Below are 6,000 nucleotides of genomic sequence, written 5' to 3' on the forward strand. Positions count from 1 at the left end.
TTTGCTTACGGCCAGTGATTGACAGGAAGTCGCTTGTTTGCGCAAAGCCCCTGTCTGCTGAGATGACATGGCTATAATTTTGTGCTTCTCACCGACTCAAAAGCAAACTGTCGTGTCAGACAGTGCCTTATAGTACACAGGAATGAGCTGTTTGCTAGTTTTTTAATAAAAAAAAGTTAACTCAGCAGTAACCTCAATTATTAAAAATAAGATGCTAGGCATAAAAAAAAAATAAAAGTGGGGTGTGGTGGTCAGATAAATAGGTATCCCATTTCTGGAAATCAAGTAAGGCCGTAGCCGAAGGCTGACCGTGTCTCCCAAGGCTGTGTAAACCTGCCCGATTCAACACTCTCTATAATGACCACACGTCCCACAGCCTTTCTGTACACACTCGCTCTCTAAAATGTGTGAGAGAGTGTGAGCGCGTGTGTGGTGTTGGAGGGCTGATTTTCGTCCACCCATTCCCTCTCCCACAGGAGAGAATTATGAGAAAGGAGGAAAAAAAACTTAGCAGGATACAAACATCTGCACACATCTGTTCAGTTCTGTCAACTGCGCATGGGCTAACTTTGACTGTAACGCATGCTTCCCTTCCAGTGCTCAATATTCCTCAAAGCGCCATTAGTCTATCTATATATTTTCCTCATGGAAAGTGCCTCCGGGTGGAGTAGAGCAAGGACCCTCTCTCTCTCTCCCTCGCTCCGTAGACAGACAGACGCTCCTTCTGGTGGCACCCTGGCATGAGGCAGTGGAGACAAGATCATCCGTCACCACCTCATCTGTCAGGGCACTCTTTATTCTTAGATCACACACTGACTGACGTCTGTGATTAGCCCGCTCAAAAACTTCCACTCCTCTACCCCCTCTCCCTCTCTATCTCTCTCTGTCTGTTTCGAACGACTACGAAAAGCCTTAGAAATCATCACTCATTTATAAGTGACATGTGCATAACGAAATGTCCTTATTCCACTATAATTATTTGTTAAATACAAAAGTTGACATCTGTCAGTAACCGAACATTCCCATTTATATTACGTGAAGTGACATGCTGAACTGTGTCTTCAGCTGTACACGGGCGGATATTGAATGACAGGGAATGATGCGCTTAATCAATTGGAAAGGACAGGCATAGGAGTAATGCGAGGCACTCTTTTAAATGTACTTTCAGAGGAGGTTGGATTCTATAGCGATCGCTACACGACCACACCCATAACTTTACACTAAAAATTTGGATGTTTGGAGATAATACCATTCACAACAATGTGGGGGGGGGGAAAGTCTACACTCTTAAAAAATAAAGGTTTCAAAAGGGGAGTTTCACAGCAATGCCAAACTTTTTTAAGATGAAGGGCCACCAAAAAAAAAAAACTTGATTGAAAAGTAAACATTTCATTTAAATGTTATATTAAAATCTATCATTGAAAAAAAAATGAATACAAATTTAAATTTTAAATAACATTTTAATACATTTTAATCAGTTTCACTTATATTGTTTTTACATTTAAATGCAAAAATAAAACAAAAAAAATGTAAATATAAAAATTTGAAATGAATATATGTTTCAATGGCATTTTATCCCTCCTCTTGTGATATGGCATTGTGGGCCAAATCGATAGTCATCACAGGCCATAGAAGGACCATTTTTGTGTTCCCTAAAGAACGTCAGTGAGTAATTCTTAAAAGAGACACTTTTCTTAGTTTGAAGAATATTTTAAAAATCTAAAAAACCTTTTTCCACAATAAAGCACATTTTGGTGCAATGGAAAGGTTCCATGGATGTTAAAGGTTCTTTATAGAACCATCAACACCAATAAAAAAAGGGAGCGTAATTGTAAAATATTTTAAAATGTCATTAAACAAAGATAGATTCTTTTCTCAGGAGTTAACATCACCTTCCTCATCAAGGTCACTAACATTATTTGTTAATCCAACAGCATCATGTGAACGCCCCCAACAAATAAACGCGACACTCCTGGTGTTTAGGGATTCTTCCGCCACGAGGGGAAAGGCCTGAGACTTCAGAGCTGGAGAGGAAGGCAATGAGGGCGACGACGGGGTCGGTGTCTCCACAGCACATATCAATTAATACCTAAAAGCCGCGGCCTTGCCTGCCATACTGCCCCCCCCTCCAGTTGCCTGGCTAGGGCCCGGGCATCTGGAAAACAATTTCCTCCAATTAAAAGGAGCGGGGAGGCATTTAAGTGTGGAATGGCTGTTTGATCAAGTCTCCAAGGCTCAAGCACAGATCCAGCCGGCTAAGCTGGAGACTGACGGGCCTGAAGACAGAGAGAGAGAGAGAGAAAGATAGAAGGCTCGTCTCTCCTGCCCGCTGGCACTGCCCTGCCCTCGGCCGTGGCAAAGGCTGGGGAGGTGCACCTCCACACACCGGGGTTACTGGTGACGGCGGCGGCGAGCACGCAGACCTAGGGACACGCTAACGCTCTTGAACGCTGCCAAGTTCTGCCACACAACACACACTTTCCCTGCCGAATGAGTGCAAGACGCATATGTAAATGAGAGCGTACACACCAGGGAGGAGACATTTTGACAGGATTGGCTTGGTCTGTTTAGCCCCATCGAACCGCTATCAGTTGCACTGGCAGAGTGTATTCACAAGGGTCTTCATAACACCCTCTCTCTCACTGCATTTAAACGAGTTTGATATTTTTCCTCCCCAAAAAAAAACATTTTGTCTCATAGATGATAAATTCCATGTGAGCACAATATACATTTTCAGCTGCTAATGTGTTTGTGAAAACCAAAAATAATTAATTAATAAAAAATAATAATCCTGCAATTAGCAATATTTGCAACAACATCAACACCTCTACGACTGTGGCTATCCTGTGCCTCAGCTATTGTTATTATTTTTCTCATTAGTAAAATATTTTTAAAAATGTAGCATAAAAACAACACACATTATTTAGCATAAAGACAATGATTACAAATCAATACTGTAGTCTAGGAACAATTTTAGATTAGTTCATAATTAAATACAATTCAATCTTGCTGTTAAATAAATCACACATTTCACATAATACGATCACCTCAATTCAGATGGCCTCTCAATTGTAATGCATGACTATTTTCTCTCCCTTTCTCACTGTCCACAATAATCCAACATACTGTTTATTGATTTATTTATTTTAATTTATAAAGGAGCTTACAAGGCTATATTTGTGGTCATGTTAATGCTGGCCTTTCAAATGAATTGTGTGGGATTCTGAAAAGAATGTGTGACTTGACTACATCACAATGTCATTTCAAATCAGAAAAATGAAAAGAGCTGACAAAAATGTCTACGCCCAGACACTATTACAGACATAATATCCGTTAAACAATGACGGTACATCTGTGCCGCCTGCTATTTGTCCCTTTCTATGAACAATGAACCTGAGGAAAAAACAGTTATCTCATTTCAACATTATGAAAGATGCAAACAAACTAAAAGTAGCTGGATCTGTGCGTGTGTATGTGTGAGAGTGTGTGTTTTTAATAGTCTTTTCCTTAAGTAAAAGTTTTGGGTCATCTCATATAAAGTGACAGGAGAAATCTGCACCTGGATCTGAATCCATGAGACAGCAAATCAGTTTTGCTAGATTTATAAAGACCTTTCATAAAGAATTAACCACCTGAAGTGCGCGCAATAGATGCATGCTGCAATGTGTCATATTATAATTCTGACCCTGACAGTGTTACAATTTGTGAAGTAGCTAAATATGCGTAAAACAATGCGCGGAATGATTTTATTGAGTGTCGAAACGCAGCTCACAATCATGCCAACATACAACATTTTATCTTTTCTTCTATTATTCCCGCACTCCCGCGCGCATTCCTATCCCAATCTCCAATTCTTACAACTTTCTTGTTATTTATTTTTTTCTCCATAAAACATCATTTCCCCAAGCGACAATGTTCGCAACAGTCGTTCAAATCTCCATTTCCAGGGGAGATGTACGTGTGTTTTTTCCCGCAGATAAAAAGGTTTTTAAGTCTGATATGACATTTAGCCCTCAGTTGTTGAATGCCATCATAAGGCTTCTGTTCATAAGAGGTCGATCACAGCACAAAATGGCAGGTCTCACCGGCTCTTCCATCTCACAAGTTTTGACACATGGCATGCACCAGGTAACTTTGATCCTAATTCTCCAACCGATCTGTGTTCACTTCAGCTGAAATCCTAAACGCAAAGCCCTTGGGGCTGAAGTGAGAAAGTTTGAGCAGAGATTTGAGGAAACTTTCTTACAGCTCCATATCTCTGCTTGGCCAACGCGAGCGAATCTGGTGCGCATCCCTGGAAAGCTTCTGTCCACCTTACAGTAATAATGCGCGATGTGTCTTTACACTTAATTAATAAAGTTAGCCCTGCAAGAGCCAAATTTAAAATACAGCGGCGTGTATTTTTTTTCTTTTCCTTTCTTTAGAGTAAGTTCATCTAAGCGCGTGCAATGGCTTCCAGTAAACGCTTTCGATTATGAAGCCGTTTTATTACGCGACATCGACTTAGACAATTAATACTGCGTCTATTTCAGACAAATAGTGAAATATAATAACACACACACACATCATTAGCACAAACTGACTTTTAGAAAGCGAATCGAGCGAAATCCATCCGCGAGCCTACTACTGATCTAGCCACTTCTTACCTTTAAATTCATCCGGACGTCAAGACGCGTTGCGAACGATTGTCTTCATTGAATAATGATGCATGTCCACATAATTGAGCTGATCATTTTCTTATACTGCTGAGGGGGTTAAAGTATATACACACGCGCGCGTGCTTCGGACCTGTTATGATCGTCCTCTTCGCGAATCCGTTCCCCAACTGTTCCTCGCGCATCCCGAGTGATGAAAAAGCGCCTTTGAGTTTATTCTCGATATAAACGCGTTCACTGATAGCGATCGGTCAGCATCACAAGACATTTCCCCTCATCTGTCTGTTCGGACTCCCCCTATGTGGACGGTGAAACGCATTGTACCGTTAAAAAGACACTCCATTGTCGCCCATTCACAGAGAGCGGAGAGAGTCTTGCGGCATTTGATGGGACTAAAAGCTTGAACCCTTGATAACACAGCCCCGGTGCACGGAATATCATCTCGAATCGTCTATTTCCCCCACACGGAGAGACTCAAAGGCGAAATGCACTCCATCGGATCATCTTATTGACCTTGACTTCCCTGTAAACACTTATTAAAATCTGTCTTATCCTCACTCACATTGTCAGCCCCGTTATTCAGACGAGGCGTAATTGGCTTTGATGCCTGTCGCCGTTTAAAGAACACTGTGGAAAAACACTACAAATAGCTACAATTGCGAAATAAATGTGCTTACCTTTTGGGGAAAGTATCTGAAGTCTTGTATCCTCGAGAAAAAGTCCAGTGAGATGAGCGGAGAGCGCGAGCATCAGTCAGTATAAGAGAGAAGTAATGAGTGATAAAATGACGCTCATCTGCACTGTAACCTTGTGGCGTATTTAATGTAAATAAGCCGGTTATGTTGCACGCAATCACACACACACACACACATGCTGCACACAAACAGAGACCGGCCAAGACGCGAAGCGCTTTTTTCGCACTCGTATATGCTAACGCGTCACACAGGAGCGCATATTTAAAACAAATGCACGAGAAAGCTTATCAGTCTGTAAATATGAGATGAAATTGCCACTCAGCGGGGCGCGCAGCCTAACCAACAACCTCCCTCTTCATCACAGAAAGAGGAAAAGGGTCCAGACAGCGGTCGAGACACGCGCTCAGAGATGTGGGAGAAGGTCCTCTGAAAAGGTACTTCGGTGAGGACATGAAACTTTTTTGGGGCTGAACTTCAGCGCTCAGGCCGATGTTGCTTTTCTACACGAGGAACGACACGCAGAATAACGCAATTGTACATTCAGTGTCCCGGCAGCTGACAAAAGCTACTGATTCAATAAACTCTTTGTTGTGGGATTATATAATGATTATGTTGTAATTATGGGAGCGCTTTGGTAATAATAATAATAA

At 41.6% G+C, this 6,000-nt stretch overlaps 1 protein-coding gene across 3 annotated transcripts in view; it reads right to left on the minus strand.

Annotated features, from left to right (window-relative positions):
• The window catches only part of LOC107696660 (zinc finger protein 536-like), a 199,813-nt gene that overhangs the window by 187,224 nt on the left and 6,589 nt on the right, over positions 1-6,000 (minus strand). For 2 of the 3 annotated variants that reach the window (XM_016497118.1, XM_016497116.1), the window contains exon 1: positions 5,333-5,752. The exons of the other annotated variant lie outside the window; for it this stretch is intronic. The gene's annotated coding sequence lies outside the window, so the exon portion shown is untranslated. Of the gene's footprint in view, positions 1-5,332; positions 5,753-6,000 lie in introns of those variants that run through there. 3 annotated transcript variants of the gene reach the window in all.

The sequence above is a fragment of the Sinocyclocheilus anshuiensis genome, unplaced genomic scaffold (assembly GCF_001515605.1).
Source record: "Sinocyclocheilus anshuiensis isolate Anshui unplaced genomic scaffold, SAMN03320099.WGS_v1.1 scaffold502, whole genome shotgun sequence".
Lineage (NCBI taxonomy): Eukaryota > Metazoa > Chordata > Actinopteri > Cypriniformes > Cyprinidae > Sinocyclocheilus > Sinocyclocheilus anshuiensis.